The sequence below is a fragment of the Macaca thibetana genome, chromosome 16 (assembly GCF_024542745.1).
Source record: "Macaca thibetana thibetana isolate TM-01 chromosome 16, ASM2454274v1, whole genome shotgun sequence".
Classification (NCBI taxonomy): domain Eukaryota; kingdom Metazoa; phylum Chordata; class Mammalia; order Primates; family Cercopithecidae; genus Macaca; species Macaca thibetana.
In genome coordinates, this window is record NC_065593.1 from 75107700 (window position 1) to 75120460 (window position 12761).

Consider the following 12761-nt stretch of genomic DNA (forward strand, 5'->3'; position numbering starts at 1 on the left):
CTCAAAAAAAAAAAAAAAGTGACAGCAAATGATTTCTTTTTTCTTTCTTTCTTTTTTTTTTGAGATGGAGTTTTGCTCTCGTTACCCAGGCTGGAGTGCAGTACAATGGCGCGATCTCGGCCCACTGCAACATCTGTCTCCCGGGTTCAAGCAATTCTCCTGCCTCAGCCTCCCAAGTAGCTGGGATTACAGGCATGTGCCACCACGCCCAGCTAATTTTGTATTTTTAGTAGAGATGGGGTGTCTCCATGATGGACAGGCTGGTCTCGAACTCCTGACCTCAGGTGATCCAACCGCCTCAGCCTCCCAAAGTGCTGGGATTACAGGCGTGAGCCACTGCGCCCGGCCCAGCAAATGCCTTCTTAGTGTAAGTATATCCCATGCAATATGCAAGGATGTCCCATCTGAGACATACTTATATTAAAAATAATATTTGTTGCATATCTGAAATTTAACTAGGCATCCTGTATTTTTATTGACTACATTCGGGAACCCTACAATTTGTGAAGACAGAGTTGTACAAGCATCACCACAATCCAGTTGAGCACATTTTCTTCACCCCCAAAAGTTCCCTCTAGCCCATTGGCAATCGTCCTCCAATCCCTCTCCAAGTCCCAGGCAACCTCTGGTCGGCATCCTGTCTCTATAGATTTGGAGAAGACTGTATTTTTAAGTGGAGAGACTTGGCTGTTACATAACTTTGTTTAAAACCCGAGTATTTGTATGAAGAGTTTCATTTCATTTTTTCAAGCGAAACCATGGAGGAGAGTGGCTGCCCAAGGTGGGGTTTGTCTTTTGCCGTCTGAGTGGCCCCTGGGATACAGGTATGTCCATTATTTAAATCTCTTGGTGTTTACAGACCACATGGGTAACCCCTGTTGTGGCAAGGCTGAGGGCCTCCTCACCTGTCACTGAGTGTGGGGACTGTTTTCAGGCCTGGGCAGGGCAGGAAGTCTGGAGGGGATATCACGCGATCAGAGGGGCCATTCAAGAATGCTGCAGGCTACACTGACAAAATGCTGGTCCTTGGCTACCTGGGACCAGTCCTGGAATGCCTTAACTAGATTAAATATTATGAGTCAAGGTGCCTAGCACCGTGCCTGTTGCCTAAATGGTAGCTGGAAAATAGTCTCCCATGAATCCAGACTGACATTTGCTCCACACCTAGTAGGTCCTTTAGATCTAGAGATATCCATGAAGGATGGCTCTTGCTTTAAGAACTTAATTCTTTAGTGACTAATGTTTCTAGAGCATTTACCACAGGCAAGCATTTTCTAAGTGCTTTACATATGTTAATGTCCAGTCCTCACAGACACACTGTGAGGCAGATGCTCGCATTCTCTCCATCTTGCCTATGAAGAAATCAAGGCTCAGAGAGGTTAAGCAAATCCCCTGAGGTCACACAGCTAGTCTGGGCCTAGAAGAGCCTTTTCTCCTACTATTACTCTGTGTTGCTTCACAATATGGTGTAAGTTCTGTGGGAGCCCAGAAAGCAAGGCATCTGAGCTACTGGGAAGGAGGGATGAAACAAGTCCCCTGAGGAGTTAGCTGACCAAGGAAGCAGGGAACAGTATTTCAAGCAGAAGGAACAGCATGTGCAAGGGTTACAGGCAAGAGACCGTGGCCTGCATAAAGAGTGGCTGATGAGGTTTGGGATAAGTGACTTCCCAGAGCATTTCAAAAAAACTCAAAATTTTTTTTGGGGAAAATGGTCTGATTTTGGCAGGAGAAAGAATCTCAAAAGAGAGCATTGAGACCTTCAGGAGCTATTGTTAACTTTGGTGAATTGTCTCTGGTGCATCTCTCTCCCTCGCAAGGCCTGTTTCTTCTTCTGTGATAAAAGGCCTAATAGCACCTATGCTGTGGGCTCATTTAATAGAACACAGTCGTGTGGAGGGCGTAATATAAGAGAACGGAATGGAATCATGTAGGTGGCATGCATCGAGAGCTTCGCATGTGGCGTGTGGCCACCCAGTTGTGGCACAGCCCTGGGCCCCGATGCATTTGCTTGGGCTTCCATGCTTTACTGACGCATTGAAGAGGAGCTGGGAACTTGTTTTCCATCTGGCAGAGTCCCTTCTGTCTTCCTCTGCCTGCGGTTCTGGGGGCTCAGTCTGGAGAGGCGCCAGGCCGCTAACCGACTCTGGTGTTGGGAATGCGTTTGCAGGGAGCCAGGGGAAGGGAGCAGTCTGATTGCCAGCTCCCTCCGGGCTCCCTTCCTGGTGATTTATCACTATGGAAACTGAGCTCCTTTCCTCTTCGCGCTGCCGGCTGGTGGGGGTGCACATTGTTGATGGCCGTTGCCGCACAGATCAGAAGTTCCTTCCTCTTTCCTGCTGCAGAAATGCCACAGTAACCTACGTGGCCCAAGAACTGCAGCTCACACCTGAAGAGCCCGGTCTTGGGAAAAACAATCTCATCGGATTCCCCAGGGCTCACGAGGGCCTTCTGGGTAAGCAGAGACGGCCTGAGAACAATGTCAGGGGAGAACAATGCAGCCACCGGGCTGAGCTGGTGGCCCTGCTGTTCCTCTTCCTTCAGCTTCCCTAGCTGGGGGTTAAAAATGGGTTTACAGGCAGTGGCAGATAGCATCATGTTAGGCGGCAGAAAACTGAAACTCAGAGTCTCTTAGTGTGAGCAGTCTCCTGTGACAGCCCACTTGCGGCAGGTGCCCAGCCCTGCATATGCCACCCATGACATACGCCCACCCACTGCATATGCCCACCCACTGCATATACCCACTTACTGCATATGCCTACCCACTGCATATACCCACTCACTGCATATGCCTACGCATCACATATGCCCACCCATTGCATATGCCCACCCACTGCATGTACCCACCACTGCACATGCCTACCCACTGCATATACCCACTTGCTGCACTTGCCCACCCATGACATATGCCCACCCAGTACATGTGCCTATCCACTGCATATACCCAACCCCTGCATATGCCCACCCATTGCATATTCCTGCCCATTACACATGCCTATCCACTGCATATACCCATCCACTGCATATACCTACTCACTGCATATACCTACTCACTGCATATGCCCACCCACTGCATATGCCCCTTCACCACATATACCCACTCACTACACATGCCCATCCACTGCATATGCCCACCCACTGCATATACCCACTCACTGCATATGTCCTCCCATCACATATGCTCACCCACTGCACAGGCCTGGTGAGAGCTGGCTCTGCTGGACTTGGTCCGGCCCTCAGTAACCATTCCTTAGAGGCCAGTGCCTGGATTAGAGCACCCTGGGCATGGCATCACCTGTACCTGTGCCAGGTCCTAGACTCAAGGACACGGGGCAAGGGGGGACTCCAGAGACAACAAAGGAAGCTCCCTGGCCAGGAAGTCCTGAGACACTGCCAGGCCCAGCAGTCCCCTTGCTGGCCACACAGACAAGACAAATGGCCAACCTCAGGGCCTCAGGGTCTTTCTCTGCAAGTTGACCTAAGGGATTCCTCTGTAGGCCTTATCCTATGGGGGATGGGAGAGAGGGAGCTAAGAGCACTTCCTACTTGCCCATCTGTCTCTTAGAGAGGTTCATCTAAGGGTAGTTTTCTGGGGAAACTGGCCTTGAAACGACCTGGGAGAAAAACATTTCATTTAGGAGTTGAGGCTTGTCAATGCATCTCACAATAATTTGCAGAAATCCCCTTTACCTCCCTGAATATACAAGATCTTTTCTAGGTGGAAAATGTCCCTGTTTGTTTTCCGTTTAGAATTTCCCCTTTTTGGGAGCATATTTGCTCTCTCTTACCCTCAGAGAAAATTTCCAAGTTCCTTCCACATTCTAAAGAGCAATGTGAAAATTCAAGGTTTTTTTTTTTTTTTTTCGTTTTGAGACTGAGTCTCGCTCTGTCGCCCAGGCTGGAGTGCCGTGGCACGATCTCGACTCATTGCAACCTCCGCCTTCCGGGTTCAAGCGATTCTCCTGCCTCAGCCTCCTGAGTAGCTGGGACCACAGGCACGTGCCACCATGCCTGGCTAATTTTTGCATTTTTAGTAGAGACAAGGTTTCACCATGTTGGCAAGGTTGGTCTCCAACTCCTGACCTCAAGTGATCCTTCTGCCTCAGCCTCCCAAAGTGCTGAGATTACAGGTGTGAGCCATGGCACCCGGCCTTATTTTTTAAATAGAAATATTTTTATTGAGATAATAGCACATTTGCATGCATTTGCAGTAAATAATACAGAGATATGTACTAGTTTCCCCTAATGGTAACATTTTGCAAAACTACAGTATACCATCACTACCAAGGTTTCTGGCTTTTGTTTATTTGTTTGTTTTGTTTTTGAGACAGGGTCTCGCTCTGTCACTCAGGATGGAGTGCCATGGCCCAAACATGGCTCACAGTAGCCTCCACCTCCCAACTCAAGCAATCCTCCCACCTCAGCCTCCTGAGTAGCTAGGACCACAGGCATGTACCCCCAGGCCTGGCTAATTAAAACACAAAATTTATGTAGAGATAGGGGGTCTCACTATGTTGTCCAGGAGGGTCTCGAACTCCTGGGCTCAAGTGATCCTCCCACCTCAGCTTCCCAAAATGCTGGGATTATAGTCACAAGCCATAGCGCTGGCTGCAACTGGTCCATTTTAAAAAAGCTCTAATTAAAGCATGTCCTTGACATTTGGGAGGTATCCATCCGCAGGCCCAGATGTGTTCTCACATTCTGGGTATTAGGAATGTTTACACAGGCTCCTGACATGGTCCTAAATCACATGAATCTCATTTCTGTCTAGAAGCATCATATCCTGTGCATATTCTCATACCCCAACTTGGCTACCTTTTTGATTTTTATGTATCTATTTATTTTAATTTTGTTTAATCAGGTAATGAAGCTGTAAAGAAACAGGAAACATGAAGACAGTTGTATAGAACAAGGTGAAGGATTACATCCTTGAATAACCTTGGTGAATACATATGTTACATTCAGTGTATTTCAACTGTTTCAGACTTTGATCCCTTCCATCTTTGTTCTAGACCAAAGATTTTTCTATTGTGGAGCATTTCAAGAAGTCCTGAAATGTTTCCTTTTTTCTTTTCTTTTCTTTCCTTTTCTTTTCTTTTTTTTTTTTTTTTTTTTTTTTTTTTGAGACAGAGTCTCACTCTGTCACCCAGGCTTGAGTGCAGTAGCAGGATCTCAGCTCGCCTCTGCCTTCTGGGTTCAAGCAATTCTCCTGCTTCAGCCTCCCGAGTAGCTGGGATTACAGGTGTGCACCACCATGCTCAGATAATTTTTTGTATTTTTAGTGGAGATGGGGTTTGATCATGTTAGCCAGGCTAGTCTCAAACTGCTGACCTCAGGCAGTCCACCTGCCTTGGCCTCTCAAAGTGCTGGGATTACAGGTGTGAGCCACCGCACCCAGCTGTGAAATGTTTTTCTTCTAGGGATCCTGTGTGAGGAATTAGGGCTCAGGGCTGAAGGCAGGCAGTCAGCATCACCACTTTAGCTGTGGGATCGTGGGCAAGAGTACTAACCTCTCTGAGAGTCTTGTTTCTCTCTTGTAAAAGGAGAGTAATAACAGTAACTGACTCATAGGATTAAAGGAAATGTGAGAAGTATGTAAGCACTCAATAAATATTAGTTATTATTATTTAAGTAAAAGCTCCATAGTGGAGTCTTATAATTTTTAGGAGTAAAATCATAACTCTCATACAAATATAAAATGAACATGCGTCAGATATTTTATTTAACTTATCAATTAATGAGTGAACCAGTGAAATGCTATAACTTACTCAAAGGAGAATCAAAGAGCATATGTATATATGCTTAGATTGATTGATCAATTGATCATTAGATACACAGATATCTACCATCAGGGATGCTAAAATGAATTGGCTTAAAAAGTGTAAAACTGGCCGGGCGCAGTGACTCACGGCTGTAATTCCAGCACTTTGGGAGGCTGAGGTGGGCAGATCACCTGAGGTCGGGAGTTTGAGACCAGCCTGACCAACATGGAAATAATATTCCATTATATTGATATATCACATTTTGTTTACTCATTCATCAATTGATGAACATTTGTGTTGTTTCTACGTTTTGGCTATTGTGAATACTGCTTCTATAAAGATTTGTTACTTCTTTTTTTTTTTTTTTTGAGACAGAATCTCGCTTTGTCGTTCCAGGCTGGAGTGCAGTGGCGTGATCTCGGCTCACTGCAAGCTCCGCCTCCTGGGTTTACACCATTCTCCTGCCTCACCCTCCCGAGTAGCTAGGACTACAGGCGCCCGCCACCACACCCTGCTAATTTTTTGTATTTTTAGTAGAGACGGGGTTTCACCGTGTTAGACAGGATGGTCTTGATCTCCTGACCTTGTGATCCACCCGCCTTGGGCTCCCAAAGTGCTGGTATTACAGGCGTGAGCTACTGCGCCCAGCCCTATAAACATGTTTTTGTGTGGACATGTTTTCAGCTCTCTTGACTATATCCCCAGTAGTTGAATTGCTGCTGGATCACATGGTAACTTAAGTTTTAATTTTGGGGGAACTGCTAGCTGTTTTCAAAGTGGCTGTATCATTTTACAATGCCATAGTAGGCTATGGGCATTCCTGTTTCTCTACATCCTCATCAATGCTTAGCGTCTGTCTTTTTGGTTATCGTTATCCTAGTGGGTATGAAGTGGTATCTCATTGTAGTTTTGATTTGCAATTCCCTAATGACTAAAGATGTTGAGCATCTTTTTAATGTGTTTGGGGTCTTTTTTTTTTTTTTTTAAATCTTCTTAGGAGAAATAATCTGCTCAAATCCATTTTTTTTTTTTTAAGACGGAGTCCCATTCACTCTATCGCCCAGGCTGGAGTGCAGTGATGCGATCTTGGCTCACTGCAACCTCTGCCTCCTGGGAACAAGTGATTCTCCTGCCTCAGCCTCCTGAGTATCTGGGATTACAGGCATGTGCCACCGCCCAGCTAATTTTTTGTATTTTTAGTTGAGATGGAGTTTCACCATATTGGCCGGGCTGGTCTTGGAACTCCTGACCTTAAGTGATCCTCCTGCCTCAGCCTCCCCAAGTGCTGGGATTACAGGCGTGAGCCACCACGCCCGGCCCCTTTGCCAATTCTTTAAAGTGGTTGTGTTTTTGTTGTTGAGTTGTAACAGTTCTTTATATATTCAAGATCCTAGACCCTTATCAGATATTTGATTTCCAAATATTTTCTCCCATTCTGTGAATTACCTTTCACTTTCCTAATGCTATCCTTTGCAATAAAAACATTTTTAGTTTTAATAAAGTCCAATTTATCTATTTTTGTTATTTTGTTGGTTGTGGTTTTGTGGTTTTGAGAACAGAATGCACAAATACCTGTTTTGGCTTCAGTGCTGGGAAATGGCGGTGCTCTTCCCCGATCAGCGGCCAGGCCACTCAGGGTGTAAGACAGTAGCTCCCCTAATCTCTTGGGCTGTTGTGTGCATGATCTGCTGTCAGGTCCTTCTTCATTAGATCTAGAAGATACAGTAATCAGAAGAATAAAAATACTGTCTAGGTAAAAGAAATTTTTAAATTTATAATGTGAATATATTTTTATTTATACCAGTACAGTTTCAAAACATAATTTTTATTTCTTTTTATGGAGGAAGAGGTCTACAAAGGCAAAAATGCCTATGGTTATGAGTCATAATACAACCATGTCAGCCAGGTGCAGTGGCTCATGCCTATAATTCCAGTACTTTGGGAGGCCGAGGCGTGCAGATTGCTTGAGCTCAGGAGTTTGAGACCAGCCTGGGCAATGTGGCAAGATCCCGTCTCTACAAGAATTACCAAAATTAGCCAGATGTGGCGGTGCATGCCTATAGTTTCAGCTACTCGAGAGGCTGAGGTGGGAGGATGGCATGAACCTGGGAGGCAGAGGTTGCAGTGAGCTGTGATCACGCCACTGCACTCCAGCATGCGCAACAGAACAAGAACCTGTCTCAAAAAAAAAAACCCCAAAACCCAAAAACAAAACAACCATGTCAGTTGTAACTGGAGAAGGCCTCCTGCAGGGGATGGGATAGCACAGACTCCTCCACAATGTCCCTGCCTGCCTTTGCCCAGCTGCCCACCTTTGTGAGGGGCCAGACTGGGGTGGTGAGGGCAGCACATGGTGGGTGTGGAAGAAAAGGCACTGAGCGCTGGCCCTTGGGTTCATGAGTCAGCAGAGCTCCAGAGCAGCGATTCAGATGTGGCATGCCCAGCCAAACCAGACCAACAACTGTTGTTATTGTTCAATCATAACCATTGTTTTTTAAAAAAAATTTTAATTAATTATTATTACTTTTTGAGACAGGGTCTTGCCCTGTTGCCCAGGCTAGAGTACAGTGGTGTGATCGCGGCTCACTGTAGCCTCAAACTCCTGGGCTCAAGCGTTGCTCCTGCCTCAGCTTCACGAGTAGCTGGGACCACGGGCATGCACCACCGTACCCAGCTATTTAAAAAATTTTTTTTGTTGTTACTATGTTCTTATTGTGCTCTGTTGGTTAAACGTGCTTTCAAAGGCTAGCTCTTGTTTGATCTTCCTAACAAGCCTATTCAATGGATAGATGGGCATATTATTCCCATTATATAGGTGAGGAACCTGAGCCTCAGAGCATTTAAGCTATTAAATTACAGAGAACAGACAAGAACCTCAGGCTTCTGATTTACGCATTAGTGCATGTTCACTTCCAGGCTGGGGTGTGTCCCAAACCCAGTGGATGCGGGCTGTTGAGTCTGGCTCTTCAACTCTCCAAGACTAATGAGATCTGCAGCTACAGGTGGGGGAAATGGAATGGCCGGTGAATCTCATTTCCCATCACCATCGTCATGAAATAGGTGGTTGGCCTCCTGTGCCTGGTGCTGGTAGCCCTCTGACATGTCTGTTGCCCACCTGCCTCCACCTTCCTCCCCCCACCTCACCCCCAGCTGCTCAGAAAAACCACTTCCTGAAGTTTACTCCAGCAGGCAGCTTTTTTTTGGTGCAGTTAATGAGTTGCTATGTTTCGGAACTGCGTTACTTACCTGGTATTTGAAGGCAGGAGCACTGCAGGTAGAAATGACTGTGTGTCTGTCCTCCTTCAATTCCACTTGGCTGAGGAGAAGAAGCGAACAACACCATGTGACAAGCAGAGTCCTGGGTGAGTTTGTTAAGCCTGGTGGGAACTCGTGGGGTCCCTTGGTTATGTAGGAGTCAGTTACTTGATCAGTTACCAAGAAGCCAAAGCAGTGTGGGAATCTCTGCCCCCACCCAATCAAGGAATCCACCAAGGTCAAGGGGAAGAAGCAGGGAGAAAGGAGAGGCCCACAAACAAATAAAAACCCATTCAATTTACTATATTGAAAAAGGCCAGGCCAGGCATAGTGGCTCATGCCTATAATCCCAGCACTTTGGGAGGCTGAGGCTGGAGGATCTTTTGAAACAAGAAGCTGGAGACCAGCCTGGGCAAGACCCTGTCTCTACAAAAAGTAAAAAATTAGCTGTGTGTGGTGGCGCACACCTATAGTCCCAGCTACTTGGGAGGCTGAGGCAGGAGGATAGCTTGAGCCCAGGAGTTTGAGGCTGCAGTGAGCCATGATTGTGCCACTGCACTCCAGCCTAAGCAACAGAGTAAGACCCTGTCTAAAAAAAAAAGAAAAAAAATAAGATGTTGGCTGGGTGCAGTGGTTCACACCTGTAATCTCAGCACTTTGGGAGGTTGAGGTGGGCGGATTGCTTATGGTCAGGAGTTTGAGACCAGCCTGGCAAACATGGTGACACTCCGTCTCTACTAAAAATACAAAAATTAGCTGGGCATGGTGGTGCATGCCTGTGATCCCAGCTACTCGGGAGGCTGAGGAAGGAGAGTTGCTTGAACTCAGGAGGCAGAGGTTGCAGCAAGCCGAGATTGTGGCACTGCACTCTAGCCTGGGCAACAGGGCAAGACCCTGTCTCAAAAAAAAAAAAAAAAAAAAAAAAAATGCTAACTGATACACAGATGACAAATAAGCATGTGAAAACATGCTCAATATTGTTAGTCAATAAGAAAATGCATATTGAAACCGTAATAAGATATTACTACACCCCCCACTAGGATGGCTAAAATTAAAGGCCTGCCAAGTGTTGGTGAGGGTGTGGAGCAACTGGGACTCAGGCACTGCTGATGGGAATGCAAAATGGCATAACCAGTTGGGAAAACAGTTTCTTAAAATATTAAACATACATACACCTATTGCATAATCTGGCTGCTTCATTCCTAGGTATTTACCCAAGAGAAATAAAAATATATGTCCGTACAAAGGTTTGTTCATAGCAGCTTTTTCTGTAACTGTGTAAGATTGGAGACAGCCTAAACGTCCATCAGTAGGTGAATGGAGAGGCTGGGTGCAGTAGCTCATGTCCTAATCCCAGGGTTTGGGGAAGCTGAGGCGGGAGGATGGCTTGAGACCAGGAGTTCAAGACCAGCCTGGGTAACAAGAAAAACCTTGTCTCTAAAAAAAAAAAAAAAAAATTAGAAAAAATAATAGATGAATAAATAAGTAAACTGTGGTGTGTTCATATAATGAACTGCTACTCAGCAGTAAAAAGGAATGAAATATTGATACATCCACCAACATGACAACATGGAGGAATCTCAGAATAATTACATTGATCGAAAGAAGACAGGCCAGGCTGGGCACGGTGGCTCACGCTTGTAATCCCAGCCCTTTGGGAGGTCAAGGCAGATGGATCACGAGGTCAGGAGTTCAAGATCAGCCTGGTCAAGATGGTGAAATCCTGTCTCTACTAAAAATAAGGAAATTAGCCAGGCGTGGTGGCAGGCGCCTGTAATCCCAGCTACTGGGGAGACTGAGGCAGAGAATTGCTTGAACCCGGAAGGTGGAGGTTGCAGTGAGCTGAGATTGTGCCATTGTACTCTAGCCTGGGCAACAGAGAGAGACTCCGTCTCAAAAAAAAAAAAAAAAGAGAAAAAGAGAAAAAAGACACACCAAAGATACTGATAATAATAATACAAGGTACATACTGTATGAATCTTTACAAAATTCCAGAACATGCAAACTCATCAGAAAGCAGATCAATCCTTGCAGCGGGGAGAGTGCAGAGGGCAAGGGAGACAAAGGGCACAGGAACCTTTTGGGGGTGGTGGATGTATCTGCTTCCTTGATTATAGAGGTTGTTTCATCGGTATACACATGTCAACACTTTTCTAAGTGTATACTTTAAACATTTGCAACTTATTGTATGTCAGTTATATAATACTTCATAAAGCTGAACAGAAATTCAATTTCTTAATTAAAATTTTAAAGGTAATACTGTCGGGCACGGTGACTCAAGCCTGTAATCCCAGCAGTTTGGGAGACCGAGGTGGGTGGATCACCTGAGGTCAGGAGTTCAAGACCAGTCTGGCCAACATGGTGAAAACTCATCTCTACTAAAAATACAAAAATTAGCCGGGTATGGTGGCGCATGCCTGTAGTCCCAGCTACTTGGGAGGCTGAGACATGAGAATCACTTGAACCCTGGAGGTGGAGGTTGCAGTGAGCTGAGACTGTGCCACAGCCTGGGCAACAGCGCAAGACTCCAACTCAAAAAAAAAAAAAAAAAAAAAGGTTAAAGGGTAATACAGTCGCATGATTTAAAAACCAAAGTACAGAAAACTTTACAAAGAAAAGTCCCCCAATGCTCAGTTTCTGCCACCCACCCCTCTGCCACAGATAATAAGAATCCTTTGCATCCTTACTGACTTTCTACAAGTTGATGTTTACGCTCCCCTACTGATGGTAAAGTATCCTTGTCTACTGTAAATAGCAAGTCAGACAAAGGTTAATACCCTTAGAGAGTCAGGTAAACCCTGGGCAGGCATGCAGTAATCACTTTTGCCTATTTCCAATTTCAGATACTTTTTCTTACATTATGGAAACCGTCTGTTCATATTCTTTGCCCATTTTTCTATTGGATTGTTGGTCTTTTCTTTTTCTTCTTCTAGTTTCTTTTCTTTCTTTTAATCAGGCAGCCTCCCAAGCCGGAGTCGGCTTAGACAGACTCTCGATCTTTTTCTTCTTAATTTATGAGTGTTCTTCACATACTGGGGAGGTTAGCTCTTTGTCCATGATGTGAGTTGCAAACATTTTTTCCAGTTAGTAGTTTTTCTCTTGACTCTTTTTTTTTTTTTTGGCAAAGCAGAACTTTTTTTTTTTCCATGAAGTATAATTTATCAATTAATTTTAGGGCTTCTGGATTTTAAGTTTTAGTTAAACCAGCCTCTGCCATTCAAGGTTGTAAGGACTTCTCTTGTGTTTTCTTCTAGAACTTTTTTTTTTTTTTTTGTGAGACAGAGTCTTTGTCGCCCACGCTAAAGTGCAGTGGTATGATCTTGGCTCGTTGCAACCTCTGGCTCCCAGGTTCAAGTGATTCTCTTGCCTCAGCTTCCCAAGTAGCTGGGACTACAGGCATGTGCCACCACGCCTAGTTAATTTTTGTATTTTTTAGTAGAGACGGGGTTTCACTATATGTGGGCCAGGCTGGCCTTGAACTCCTGACCTCAGGTGATCTGCCTGCCTCAGCCTCCCAAAGTGCTTGGATTACAAGCATGAGCCACTGTGCCTGGCCTCTTCTAGAACTTGTATGGGTTTATTTGTACATTCATTATCATTGGTCCATTTGGAATGTATTCTGGTACATAGTGTGAATTATGGGATAGAATTTTTCAATTTTCTAAAAAAAAAAGACATTTATTTTTGAAATAAAGCTTTATTTGATCATGGTATCCTAAAAGTATTAGAATCATTTTTGAAGCAATT

The 12761-nt window shown here is 45.1% G+C and overlaps 1 protein-coding gene across 2 annotated transcripts in view; it reads left to right on the forward strand.

Annotated features, from left to right (window-relative positions):
• The first annotated feature begins 746 nt into the window (after positions 1-746).
• The window catches only part of PECAM1 (platelet and endothelial cell adhesion molecule 1), an 83953-nt gene continuing 71938 nt past the window's right edge, over positions 747-12761 (forward strand). Inside the window, exon 1 of one of the 2 annotated variants that reach the window (XM_050762422.1) lies at positions 747-824. The gene's annotated coding sequence lies outside the window, so the exon portion shown is untranslated. Of the gene's footprint in view, positions 825-8990; positions 9122-12761 lie in introns of those variants that run through there. The other variant, XM_050762423.1, reaches the window with a different exon arrangement.